This window comes from Corvus cornix, chromosome 2 (assembly GCF_000738735.6).
Source record: "Corvus cornix cornix isolate S_Up_H32 chromosome 2, ASM73873v5, whole genome shotgun sequence".
Classification (NCBI taxonomy): Eukaryota; Metazoa; Chordata; class Aves; order Passeriformes; family Corvidae; genus Corvus; species Corvus cornix.
Window position 1 is genome coordinate 53,627,873 of NC_046333.1, and position 14,611 is coordinate 53,642,483.

Here is a 14,611-nt window from a genome sequence, read left to right on the forward strand (position 1 = left end):
TACTCAAGTCTGACTAACTTTCATTCCAGAAAAACAGAACTTAAAAATCATTCATAATGCATCCTGCTTCCCTGTTCAGTGCAGTCATTCCTTCCAGTTCTTTATCTCCAAAATGCCTTGGATAAAATGTGCAGGAACTAAAAATAACAGCATTAGCTCATCACACTCTGGTCAATGAGTTGAGTAATGCAGACCTTATGAAAATGTACGTTTAGAGCCCTTGCAGATGAGCTGTGTAACACAAGCCATTAAACACAACTCTATTGATCTAATTTCATTTTTTTCAGCAGACGGAGTTTAGAAATTATGAGCTCCACTAATGAATACCAACCTCAGGGAAAAAATGGCTCTAATTGATTAAATCTTAGTTGAAAACACCTAAGATGAGATGTTTGTCATTATAGATAAAGGTTTGCTACAATGTAAGTCTATGTTCATGCAAAATACTCAAAGCCTAGTTTTGTTCAGAGACAATATGCAGAAAATTGAATAATTCTTCCACACTGATATATTACTGCTTTCTAGGGATAGGTCTAAAGAATGGTATCTTCCTGGAAAAGTATACAAGATAAGTTAAAAATGGTGATAATAGTAAGCTCATATTTCTATGCTGAAATAGAAAAGAGCACTTGTATATGCTGCAATTAAATAAGCCATTTCTTTTTTTCAGAAGAGGTGGAGAGAACTAGACATACAAAATTATTTCCTCATCATAAAACAGTACTATTTCTTCTTGGCGACAAGGCCCTTCCTCAGTCACAGAAGCTAATTTTTAAAAAAATAAAATTCATGTTACAAGGGTATGCATGTTGTACTACCACAACGGAATGCCTAATCTTGCCTCCCATCCATGCCAAGTATCAGGACTTCTTTTAATCAATTCCTACTGAACTTGAGAATAAGCTTTATAAAAGAAAGACCTACTGCTCTTATTGTGATTCTCTACAGAACAGTCACACTTGTTTGCTAGATTAAAGATCAGTGAATGTTTTTCAATTATTTTGGTGTTTGGTTATTATAGCTTCATAGGTCAAATTCTGACTTCAGTTAGAAACATACACCTGAAACAATTAAGTCCATTCATTTCACATTTGTAGTAATGTAATAGAAGAATTTGGCATTGATGTGATGAAAGAGGGAGCAAGTAGCAGTGTTTACACACTTGTAAATATATGTAATTATACGCTAAAGCCTGTTCGGTGCTTTTTCATTTTAGGATGCATTATGTGGTAGGTGTTCTGCTTCATATCTTGAGTGCCAGACAGGGCATACTGTTGTTCAGAGATTTGAACCATGTCACTGATTAATAGTTCTATTAAACAGGAATAACGTTCCTATACTTAACATACTTAATCATAATTAAGTCATATTACAGAAGAGATAATAGACCTTTGCTGTATAATATATGTCCTGAGGTAAGTCCAGGTATATGCATCTACTACTTAAGACACACATATTAAGATGCACATCAACCTCCTTCTCCAGTTTTTCAAGATACCTCCATGCAGCAGCTTTGCCCTCAAATGGATCAGCTGCTTTCTCCAATTTAGTGGCAGCCATGAACTTGCTGAGAGTGTTTCATCACATCATCCAGGTTATCAATGAAGACATTAAACAAGTTAGACCAGGATCAACTGCAGAAGAGGTACACTAGTGGCTACCTGAACTTCAAACCAGTGACTCTTTGAGCCTAGTGATTAAGCCAGTTTTCCAGCCACCTTGTAATCCACCCGTATCAAATTTGGCTTACAAGGATGCTATGGCAGACTTTAACATAAGCCTATTAAAGTAAAAGCATACAACATCCACCGTTCTATCTCACTTACTAACAGTGCCAGCTACTTAATCACAGAGAACTAGCAAATTGCTCAGGGATGACTTATCCCTGGCAAATCCACAGTGGTTGTTCCTAATTATGTTATTTGTGTTTAAGAGCATGGAAATGGCCTCCAGAAGGATTTGCTCCAATATCATCCTAGAGACGAGGCCAGGCAGAGCAGGCTACACCTCCCTGGTCAACTTTATGGATGGCCCTTCCTAAACACAGGCATAATGTTTGCCTTTTTTCAGCCATCAGAAATATCCCCTAGTCATCACAGCCTCTCCAGGACAGCAGATAGCACCCCCTCCATGATACCAGCCAGTATCCCAGCCTGTCCAAAGAACTGGTGTATATTCAGCATGCCTAAATGGTCCTTAAGCCAGCTTTTCTCTAGCATGGGTAGTACTTCCTTCCCTGTGATTCTGCCACAAAGAACAGGTACTTGGGAGGCCTGCAAACAGAACTTGCCAACAAATACCAAGAGATACTTATGATTTCACACATTCTTCTGTAGGTCACAAAAAAAGCTTTATAAAGGTAGATACAAAACCAAAAGGAAAGGAGAAGATTTTTAATTGCTTCCTTGTTTTTTTTTTTCAATTGGCCATATTTTGTAGTGAGTGTTTGCTATGGCTGAATAGCTCAATGTATTCAGCTTTACTCAAATTAAATATTTGGTTATGCACTGTTTTTCCTGGTTTGAAAGAGACATGTAAACCTGGGAGATGATGCTACGAACATCATAAATGCATCCTGATTTGGTCAAAGTTAGAATATTACTGTTTGTTTTAGACTGTTTATATTGCATTTATTTCAGTTTTAAGGAGCTCATGAAAAAAAAACAGGTCAAGAACAGAACTGAACTCAATGGACCTGAAATTCTAATACTACATAAACAGAAGGAATTCAAGAGCTTGAACCAGCAGTCATTGAAGTCATCGAGACTTTAGATTGAACTTGTAGTTTAAGGGACCCAAATGCTAATTTTTTTCTTAGCCATAATGAATACAGTCAGTGAAACTTTGCACTGTTATTACTTGTTCATCCCTATAACACGTATCATCAAACATAAAAAGATAGCTAGCTAGCCAAAAACTTTTTAATTGCATTTTCAAAAAGGAAAGATAACATTGTGTGCCTCTATTAGAGCAGCTAGGTGTGTAAAAGGTTTGCCTTTGTAATAATGACCAAGTTACTTAAATTCCGTATTCCAGCATGCAGAAATAGTCAATACCGTACTTTTCACCACACAGGTTCATTGGGAAGGGGAATAGATTGAGTTTTCTTTTCTTTACACTGCATAGGAACCACCTCTTATAAAGAAAGTTAAAACGAGCTGATGTTCCTTCAGCAGGAAGCAAGGCTCTGCTACACCAGAGGAGAGCGTCTCAAAGGCACAATGTCTTCAAGCTGCACAGATTGCACGCCATTCATGGAACAAGGCTGTGCTGAAAGGAACAGTCTAGCCCTGAATATTTTATTTTCCAGAATTCAGTCTAATGAATTCTTTGGCTGTAGAGGCAACAGATTAGAAATAGAGCTGTGAGAAAACAACATATTTTGCATTTACAAATGCTAACACATCAAAAACTACCAATACTATTATAAGCCAAATTTTATCCTGGTGAGAATTGAAATGAATGAATTAGGATCCTCTCCAAAAAAAGTATATGATAATGGAAAAGCTGACAGATCTTTCACTAAAGGAGCTCAGGACAGAAATCTACTGTGGTACAAATCACTGAGCTGATCATGATAAAACAGCAAATTTTAGCAGGCTTTATCTCTAAAAGTATTAAGATGATCCATGTTGTCAATAACTCAAAATGACATGTAATCAATCTACGGTGCTTTCACAATAAACAAAATATGATATCTCAAAAATTACAGAATATTTTAAGTAGTCATACTAACAGTATCTGTGGAGTTTGAGAGCCTTTTTCAAACCCTGCCTTAGAGAGAAGCTGAACCTCAAGACTTTAATGTATATTCCAAGTAAATGTTTATCTCTCTTCAGCAGTAATGAGCTGAGCACATCAACCTAGTGAGCAAACTGGTTTAATTGTCCACAACAGTTTCACCTTTGTTAAATATTCTGTAGGTATCAGAACACCTCTTGCAGAACCAGACTGGAAACAATCTCACAGCAACACGTAGGAAGCATACGCACCTTTTTAGTTCTGTGGAATATACACATATGGGATGGGAAAAAAAGAACAGCAGAAACAGAAAACATTGAATCTCCATGAGAGTATAGCTTTTCTCCTGGGACAAATGATCCATTCACAAAAGAGGAAGGAAACAAGTCATTGCTGATGAGAGATGCAGCAATATTTTGATGAATACTTTCTCTATTTAAAACAATACTTCTATAATTTCTTTCTCTGTTCAGGTCAGTAATTTAATTTATGGTGAGGTGAAGTGCTTTTTCAAATGCATAGTATGAAAAGGGTTGGAAAATCAAATTTTCAGTAACAATTTATATTTTCCGTCCCTTAAAAAAGTGCACTTTAAAAAATTAAGTAGCTTGTTTTTCAAATGCAAGACGTACTGAGGTTGGACTAAGCCGTATTTTCAGAATAGCAGCCTTCATGACTCCTCTTTGTGCAACTGAAAAAAAAAAAAGAAAACAGAAAATGATTGGTAAAGGTGTTTTTGTCAGATAAGAGATCTCTGGATATTAAAAGATGAAACTTCACCAATTGTTTCTCAAGCAATGCCACACTTTTTTTCTATTCAACTGCAAAAATAACATAAAGTCCATGTGTCATAAGGAACTGAAAAGTATCTTCTATCTCAAAACTATTATCTTGGGACAGCCAGTTCATACTGCTTTAGAGGGCAAAGAGATTATATAGCACTGGAGGATCTGATTCAAACTGTTGAAATCTCAGAGATTATTTAAATTTTGATGTCAAATTTTAGGTCCAGTTTATCACAGAGAACTCGGGCACATGTTAGAAAGGTTTGTTGAGCACAGTGGCTTCATTAGAGTTTCTTTTCAAGCAAATGTCAAAAATTTTACAAACCCAAATACTAACATGTTTTGGGGAAAAAAAATCAAGTATTTTAAATTATCTGCAGATGGATGGTTCAGAATATTCAACAAGAACCAGAGATACCAAGCCATAGTATTGCTTGCTAAGTATTAAAAGTCATACCTTCAGAAAATTCAGTAAGTATACATTTTATCATAAAAGTGTTTATATGATAAGGAGGGGTTGAAAAATCAAACTCTGTAGTTGCTTGCAATAGTTACTGTGCTGTAAATTTCTTTTCTGCTGTAGTAGAATTATTCTCACACATTTGAGAATTAGCAGTGTTTACAGTATCACAGCACAACAGCTACCAGATTCTTTTTTAGTAGACTTACACTCCTACCATACGAAACACCTCCAGGAGAGCTTTAAAAATTAGGTGACTCATATTCTTAATGGGCCAGAATATTTTAATAACAGTTTCAAAATGTTTGGTTTTATATCAACAACTCTCATGAATACATCAAAGAGAACATGGTAACACCTGGGAGCCTCAGCCCATATTTACTATATTATTGTCTTCTATAGAAATGAACTTAATAGAAAATGTGTTCATATTGCCACTATGAAAATCTATTCAATGAAGAGCTATTTTATTGATATACCATCCTTCAAAGAAGTTGTATTTATTAAACACGTTTTTTTTCCAGTACCCTGCTCCCTCCTCATTCCCAAACCTGTGGAAAAAACAAGCCCATCTTATTTATCTCTAGCCTTCGAAAACATTGGAAGATTGGATGGCTAAAGGCAGTGGTAAATCAATATAAGAACCCTTGGCCAATTCTGTCATAGGCTTTTCTTGACAAATCATTTTATCTGTTTGTGTGTCAATTTCTCATTTACAAAGCAAAAACAATGGTTCTTGCAGTCTCTCTCCCATTTTGCATTTTCTTTCAGACTGTAAGCCTCTTTGGGAAAGAAGTTTGGGGATTATTCAATAATAATGTTGCAGACTATAATAAAACAAATTCATAGTTTACTGAAGGGATCGGATTGCTCACCCAAGTCCACAGCAGATGAAGATAACCTCAGTTCAAGTATATATGCATTTCAGAATACAACCAATGACTGCAGGTTGTGCGTGTTCAAATTCATATTTTCAAGTAAATACTTTGAAAGAATTTTTTTTTTTTAATATTATTCTTCTCAGATGAAAATCAGTGCAAATTGCCACCATGACCATTCTTGTCTCCCTACTGTCTACTTGTCTTTATTAAGGATAAACCTGGTTCTTGAATGCCTCGCTAATTCTCTGGTGAATTCTGCAAATACCAGCTTTATCTAAACAGATTAACTAACACAGTTCTTTTGATTCAAAATGCCAGGTATTAAAAATAGATGGTCACTCCACATGCTCCATCCCTGTCATTCAAATGAAAAGTATTAGACAGGAAAGAGTATCTTGTGTGCTGTTTGCAAGAGTATCCAGGGCGCTGGATAATGACAACAAAGGAGACAAATAGTGGAGGATAGTGGAAGAATATACAACAATGTTCAGTGCAAACCAGATGAGGAAAGAAGAGTATTTCCCAGCTCACTGATCATGAATTGCCAGAAAGAGTATATTAACCTGCACTTGGGCAGCAATATTAAAAGTTTGGACTTTAGATAGTACCTAAAAGTGAACACAAATCTCCATGAAGAAAAATCAAATCTCCATGAAGAAAAATCCAGGCAAGCCCTTGTGCTCACAACTGTTTCATTTAAAGTCTTAAGAATCATAGGAAAGTACTGGTGACTGAACATCACGAAAGCCACAATTACAGGCTGAGTCCTATTTAGCAGTTTTGGCCCTACCTTGATGGTCAGAGATGGTGGCACCACTTCAACCTGGAGCCCTCTAATTCTACACTTGGCTGTCATTTCAGGGGCTCCCCTATCCTAGAAGACATCAGGGGTAGCAAGCACAAACTGAAACACAGGAAGTTCCATCTGAATATGAGGTAAAACTTCACTTTGAGGGTGACCGAGCACTGAAACAGGCTGCATGGAGAAGTTCTGGAATCTCCCTCTCTGGAGATACTCAAAATTCACCTGGACACAATCCTGTGCAACATGCTCTAGGTGTGTCTGCTTTAGCAGGGGGGGTTGGACTAGGTGATCTCAGAGATCCCTTCCAATCCCAACCCAAATCATCCCATGATTCAGTATTTTCCAGCTTATGAAAGGAGAAATAAATGATTAATTAAGTAAATCTCTGAAGCTGACAATAGGCTAAAGGTTTTCAGCAGATCACTAAGCTGGGATAGTCACACAAACTACATGCCTTATAGAGCTATATTATAGAAATGATAAAAATAAGTGCAAAACAGCAGAACACAAACACCTTTAAACTAGACAGATAATTTTGTTAAGAAATTTGAAAACAAAGAACAGTGCGGCAGGAAAATTAAAAGAACAGCAGTTAGATCAGAAATGACAAAAAAGACTGAAAGTATTCATGTGAAGAACTTGAGGAAGTTTAAGGAAGCATCATTTCCCTCACCCTGATTTCTAAATTTTGAGCAGAAACTCAAGCAGGCAGTGACTGTGTTTATAAAACAAAGCATGAAATGTTTGTACTTCCTTATGTAGATAAGAAACAGAGGGCAAGTGACATGTTATGGGAGGATTAAAAGACATCTTAATGTGTGAAAGTTTAAATAATAATGATAATAATTATAATAATAATAGATACTGTCCAGCGAAGATGAGAAACCTTCAATGTTGTTTCTAGGATACCTAATGTTATGCAAGTCTCTGAAGTTACCAATTCCCAGGTACACACAAATGGGGGTTACAATAACAGCACATTAAGAAACCTTAAGAAAATAATATAAACAAATGGGAAAAATGTAATTCCTACTGCTTCAACTGAAAAACAGGGCACTGTTACTGGGCTTCCAAAAAAAGTGAATTACTAATTTACTCTCTCTTGCCCCTGATGGTTTCCATTTTCTATTTTGAACTTCAATCTTATTACTTAAAGAAATATAATAAGCTGAAAACCATCACACACATTTTTTAGGAGTATTTTATAGAGATAGCACAGAACATAGGAGACTGTATCAGTTTAAGTGATAAGGGCAGCATATCCCATAGTATGCTATAGTAGCTTTGTGGTACAGTAAACACAACTGTATGGTGAGTCTCACTGAGTCAACATGGGATTCCAATCTTTATTTATTTTTAAAAATTTAATGCAGCTGGAGCAAAGTGCAACACAAAGCCCAGATGCAGAAAAGAGCTTACAAGATGAGGGCTAAGACTAATCGCTGGCTCAGTCTTTCAAAAGCTCTAGGTTTGTGTGATTGAGGGCTTGGAAAGTCATTTCTCTACCATAAAAAGTGATGTTTTCAACTGTGGCATGGTCAGTAGTTCTACCTCAGAGGGCTGTACTTTTATCTTTACTTGCATCTTATGGCAATTTTAATGATGTCATCCAAACAATCTCAGTTTGCAAGAGGATGGGATGTTCTATGGAACAACAGAAATAAACTTTTTTGAGGTCAGGGAACCAACTGCTTAGTTAATTTAAGTAACTGGAGTACTTTGATGCTCAAACGGGGAAAAATTGTTAGTAGCAGAATGTACATAGCACCATGCTTCAAGGTGTTTCATGCATCCAGTCAGCTTTATTGAAGAACTATGCTTTTGAAAAGTAGTAAGTACACCTTACTTCAAATATCACTTGCAATAACTGCTTTAGTTACATTTCTGTATTTCTGCTGCCCTAAAAATATCTCCATGGGAGATAAGAGAGGTGCTAGAACAACCAGATGGCACTTGCTTATATTTATAACGTTTATGTCTGGTGATAAACTACATGAAACATGATAAAAGAATAAGAAATTCCTGCACTTCAGTGAGGAATAAAGTTTTAAAACTAATTTTTGATGTTATATAGTAATCTCAGCTAATGGTTTGAGACAATAAGATGGACAATGCAAAAAGTTGTCTGCAATTTGGAAGATGTAGCCCTAAATACATGAGAAGTGAGCTAGCCTAAGTCCTGATTTTAGGTATATTCACACACATACATAAATATTGGCATATAAAAATAATTCCATGATTACAAAAGTACAGTGTTTTGCAGAATCAAGGTTTATTCAGGACTATTTCCCCTCCTACCTTACCGTGGAGCAACTAAGAAAAACAATACTTGCAAATTTACCAAAAAAAAAAAATCTTTCTTTTTGTCTTGGTTCTGCTCCTGCAACGGCTAAAGTAATTCCTTATATCCTGTGAGATTTTCTTTTTACACCTTCCTCCAGGAGATTTGCACATATAAATGCCATTAAAAGACACAATGGATTCTTCATGTTCACTTAGAAATGAAAAGGTACCAAAACCCAATGCTAGACATGGCTGAAGAGATCCCAGATCCTCATCCACTGCAGAGAAATTTTTTGTCACTTATTAGCACCACTTCCCTTTGGCAAGGTAAGAACTCCATGAATGTTTTTTTTTTTCTCAAAACCAGTAATACCTGGAATTTATTTGACTAATGGGGCAGTACGTCTAATGCAAGTATTTACACTTCAGCCTATTACTCTTTCAGTTATAGGAACCCACCTCCAGAGAATGATTAACCTCACTGAAAACGAAAATAAACCAGATAACTACACCCTCAAATGCATCTTTTTATATTTGTTCTAAAGAGAGCTCTAGAATACCAAAACAGCTTGAGGGTGTTTACAGTATAACATTCAAAGGTAAATGAGATATTTCACACTAGGTTTCCTGCATTCCAAGCTTTCAGCTGCTGTGTTACACCTTTTTCTGCAAGACTAAGGACCCCATTAAGAGAGATACTCCCATGAAAATATTTTCTCGCTGTTACTATATTTTAACACAAAAACTATCCTATTAGGGTTTCTGCAGTTCTGGGAAACAATCCTGCATTTCTTGCCATAAATCATTCTTGTTTGTCAACACACCGTCTGTGCTACGTACACCATGCTTGGATATGACCTGCTGTTAGTGGTCACACCAATGCCAAATGGGGAAAGTAAACAACCTCCCAAATGATACCTGAAATTCCTCACATTATACAGTGTCAAATTATCCCTGTTGATTTCTTCAAGCTCAGCTCTGCCTCACAGAAACATGGAGACACTGACACGAGCACGTGGGACTTCTGTAAGGTTCAGAAAATGATGCCTCATTACCACTCTTCTTTTCTCTTCTTCAACCCTTTTCTGGGGCCCTGTCTCTTCTTCTCCATTCCTGCTTTCATGCCCTGCGTTGTGCTTTCACCTCTGCTCCTTTCACATGCCACACCGGTAAGTTAACACCGCCCCATTTAACTGGGATCATTTTTCACCCTATCTTGCTGCTTCCCTTTTCTCCTTTTACTTCATTTTCAAATGCCACCTGTGAACTCCTCATTTCAAGCTCTGAAATCAGCTTCAAATCCCCCTCCTTTACTCAAAAAGCTCTCACAAAACTCCAATGACCCAATTCCGACATGAGCTCAAAACCAACGCTCTCCTAATCCCCCCCGACACTGCCACCTGCCCACTACGCTAAAGGGCCTTTTCCTCCAAGTTTCCACTACCTCGACAGCAACTATTTATGGCAGCCAAAACATTTTAGTATTTCCTTGCTGTCCCTCGCCGGGCACCTGCGGTCCCCAACAGGCTGGGGCTGGAGGCACGGGGCTTGGGGCTTTGGTCGAGGCGGTGATCAGAGTCCCAGAAGGGCCCCAAGCCGGGTGACTCTCCTTCCGATTCCCTCGCAGCGCTGCCGGCAAAGCAGGAGGAAACGCGTCCCAGCCCTGGCCAAGACCGGGCAGCGGCCGGCCCGAGCGCCTCGGACCTGCCGGCCGCGCCCTCCCGGCTCGGGGGCCGGGCTGGGCCGGGCCGGGCGGCGGCTCCGCCCCGCTGCGGGGGCGCCCGCGCCGGCACAGGCGGCTCCGCTCGGCGCGCTGACGCCGGCGGCGCTGGAACACCTGGCGGGGCGGCGGCGCCTGCGGCTCGGCCCTTCCCTCCCTCCGCAAGGTGAGTGCGGGAAGGGGGGACTCGCTTGTCTCCGTGCCGGGGCCGGGCGGGGAGAGCTGGTGCCACTGGTGCCGGGCAGCTCCGGGTGGGCGCCGCCTCCCCCGCGGGCTGCCCGGTCTGGGCGAGGGAGGTGGCGCGGCCGCCGGGCCTGCCTAGCTGGTGCCCGTCAGCGCTGTAGCCACGGCCGGATCTGGTCAGGGCGAAATTTCCGAGACACAAGATGGCATCTGTCCCTCCTTTTGCCTTGTGTTCCCCTCCCGCCGTGCGGTTGTCTCGCCATGATTATTGCATTTATCCGTTTGTGCCTCCCGTACATCCTCCCTGGCTCTCTGCCCGCTGGAAGCGGGGAGGGAAACGGCCGGTTCTCCTCGGCGGTTTCCGGCTTGGCTGCCGGGCTGAGGCGCAGGTTGCCCGGCTGCGCTCCGAACCCTCCTGGGGCCGGCCGGGTGGAGAGGGGTGGCAGGGCATCCTCTGATCAGGTAATGTCAGATCTCGACCCAGCACCGAGGCAGTAATAGCTGGTGAAATGGCAATTCAAGAACCCCACATTTACGATTTAAAGCTTATAATTTGTGAAAGGTTCATCTTGGTAATCAGATTTATTTTGCATCCATCCACCTGACCGATGAAAGCTGCTCTAGTCCTTTAGAAGAAAAAAGGAAAATTTGATATTACTTGAAACATCAGGTCAGTTTTTAGTAACAGAAGGAGGTGAAGGGCACTGTGCTCTTTTATTTGTCGATATCATTATGTGTATGTTCAGTGCCAGGTGAAGGGCACTGTGCTCTTTTATTTGTCGATATCATTATGTGTATGTTCAGTGCCATATGTAAATAAGCCTCCTGTTCCACAGTTTTGCGTAAAGCTGATAACCTCAAGGATCTTCATGACCCCTCTTAAAGCAGTAATTCAGGCTTTCCTTAGTTCAAAAGGTGAAAATGTGAAACTGAATCTGGTAATCTCAGGGTTACATCCTTTTAAGTCCCTACCCCCACGTTACATTGTGGTAGTATTTTGGAAGCTTGGCATTGGAGTTACTCTTCTGTTTGGTTGTTTGTAATACTTTTCCCCTGTCTACAAGCCTTTCATTAAACCAAGATGACCTTTTATTTCCACGAAGCACCTGTTTGTTGGCTTTGGTTTTCCCCATGTTTGATTTGGTTCTCCCCATGTTTCTTTCAGTTTTGGGATAGATTTTATTTAATTTGGGTCTCAGAAAGCAGCTGTGACTCTTGTTTCAGAGTAGACTTCTTGGAACTGTTCTTCTGTTTTGCTCTAGCAAGACTCTAGTAAGGACAAAACTGTGTTTGATCACTTTTCCAAAGTGTTGGACAGAGAAAATGTTGGGCTGGATTTTGGCATCTGCAGTGCAGGCGGCATTTGGTTATGGTCTTTTATCTGATTTTTCTGATAATCCACTCTTTTTCCACTTGGTCTGTCTAGGGTTCTCAAAAAAGGAGTGGAAGACCCCTTGGCTGTGGTACCTGTCTGTCACAGATCTAGGAGTTGCAGTTCTTACTGGTACTTAGCATGAAGACCAGCAACACCTCATTTAGATTTTACCAGTTTTTTTAACTGCTATTTGAACAGCCTCTTGGTTTAAACTGAGTAATTTAATGGTTTAAGATTAATGTTAATACCACTGAAGGAGGAATTCAGTGTCAAGCCACAGAGATCTTTTGTGTAGTGAACTGCCGTAACTGGTATAACCAGTCACGTTTTGCACATGACAAACTCTACTGGAAGATAATGTGGCAGTTAAATTCTGCCAAACCTCAGTCTAAATGAGTTTCTAAAGTTTCTTTTCTGTCAGAACTTCATGGGTGAAACATCGTTGTTTCCAGAAAGGTTCCAGCACTTTACTCAAGAATTTAGATGCTGGCCATTGGAATTTGCTTTATTTTCAGTTGAGAAAAAAAAAATTAGGTGGTTTTTAGAGAATGGTGCTTTCTTCTATTGTGTTTGTTGGAGTTGAGATTAAAATATAAATGTTGCTGGAGATTTGCAGATTCAAGAAGATGAGCTATGACTTTGTGGAAGGGGAAGATTTCTTTAACATTTTTCTTTCAGAAGTTTATATTATTGGGCAGTGAAAGGGATCACATAGTGCAAAGTAAAAATTCCTGTTGAACCCTGCTACAGGGTTAGGGGTTTTTTTCCCACCTTAGTAGAGTTTCAAGCCCAACCATCTTGCCAGTACTTCTCTGTTATCTGTACTTCACATGGTTATTAAATTGTTCTGATGATTTCCCACGTAACCTTTTCTTGAAGAAATGAATAATAACAGCTCTTTTCAGTCTTCAACTAGTGTTGAATGCTGTTGGTACAAGTTGGCGGAAAAAAAATGTGCTAATATCTCATCTGAATTAGACGACAAAAAATGCTCTCAAAGACTTTTTAATACTTTTTATTCAAAATCTCCTCCAAGAGTATTGCTCTGTAGTTTATTCTTCAAGGTGTTTTGCTGCTTCTCAACCATAAAATCACTCTACAGACAAAATTATGCCACGTGATGCAGAAGCATTAAAAATACAAAAACCCAGAGAGTGAAGTTTGTTAGAGAAAGAAGCAAGCAGTCAAGAACAGTAGAAACATTTGACCTTTTAAGTGTTGCTAGTAATAACAGTCTCCCAGTAGTTTTTCCTGTGGCTATTGTTAGCCACAGCAAACTGAGGGGCATTTTGACCGGTTATGCAATTGCTTACATCAACCTTGAGAACTGTCTGTACCAAGTCACTGAAACAGTACTTGGGTCCATCTTGCAAGTAGCTTCATAGGGATCACCACTGCTCTAGGAACAGTCAGCTGGTGTGCCAGGATATTACTGAGAGCGGTAATATAAAAGTTGAGTGGACTGTGCATCTGTTGAGAATGTGTAGCCTGTACTGATGGTGTTTACTCAAAGGGCAGTGCAAGGAGATCACCGTGTATTGTTGTTGCTGTGCATGCTAAGGCTGTTTTGTTAATTGAATCTCTTATCCACAGATGTGAAATAATCTCTAAGGGAATCTGGAGGAAATTATTTTTCGTGTTCCCTCCCCCGCCATTGTTTCCCCTTGGGTGTAAATGGCATTGCTTCCTGGCTTCTAAATGGATGAAAAGGCAGGAGGGAGACAGAAACATGAGAGGGTTGACTGTGCCAACAAATAGGGTATCTAAATAAGAGAGCCATTACTTTGAAGTTCTAAAACCTTATATGTTTGTATGTAATATACTATACATGCAGAAAGAGTTCCATGATTTTTTTTTTGTTCATTCACTACTTTTCCCATAGTTTCTACAAAGGGAAAGTTTCCCAATATTAAGACTCTAGACTGATTACAGATAGAATGTGTCAGAAAAACAGTCTTGTCTCTTATAATCTATGTGCAGTGCATGTTCCATATGGTATATTCTTTAATAATATTCAGCTATTAAGTTTACAAATACTGGTTCTTAAACTAAGAGGTCAAATGTGTATTACAAAACAATTTGATAGTCATTTTGAAGAAACAAAGCAAGTCTGCATTTAGAAAAAAATTAAATCCTTGATAATTCATATAACCAGATTTCTCATTTGCAGTGAGCTTAAACCTGCCACTCAATGACTTATACTCAAATTATTCTTCCATAAAATGCATGTACTACTTGCAATGCTTACCTGGTTGTCTCACTGTTCTCCACAAATGTAAGGAATACTTTACTAGTGAAATGAAAGATGTTATGTGAGGGAAAACTGCTACTGTGTACTGTCCCTGCATTATTTCACAATAAGCGGATGAAAAATCAGT

The 14,611-nt window shown here is 39.2% G+C and overlaps 1 protein-coding gene across 4 annotated transcripts in view; it reads left to right on the plus strand.

Moving 5' to 3' along the window:
- The first annotated feature begins 10,739 nt into the window (after positions 1 to 10,739).
- Positions 10,740 to 14,611, plus strand: part of ICA1 (islet cell autoantigen 1) — a 69,065-nt gene continuing 65,193 nt past the window's right edge. For all 4 annotated transcript variants that reach the window (XM_039549116.1, XM_039549117.1, XM_039549118.1 and 1 more), the window contains exon 1: positions 10,740 to 10,841. The gene's annotated coding sequence lies outside the window, so the exon portion shown is untranslated. The remainder of the gene's footprint in view (positions 10,842 to 14,611) is intronic.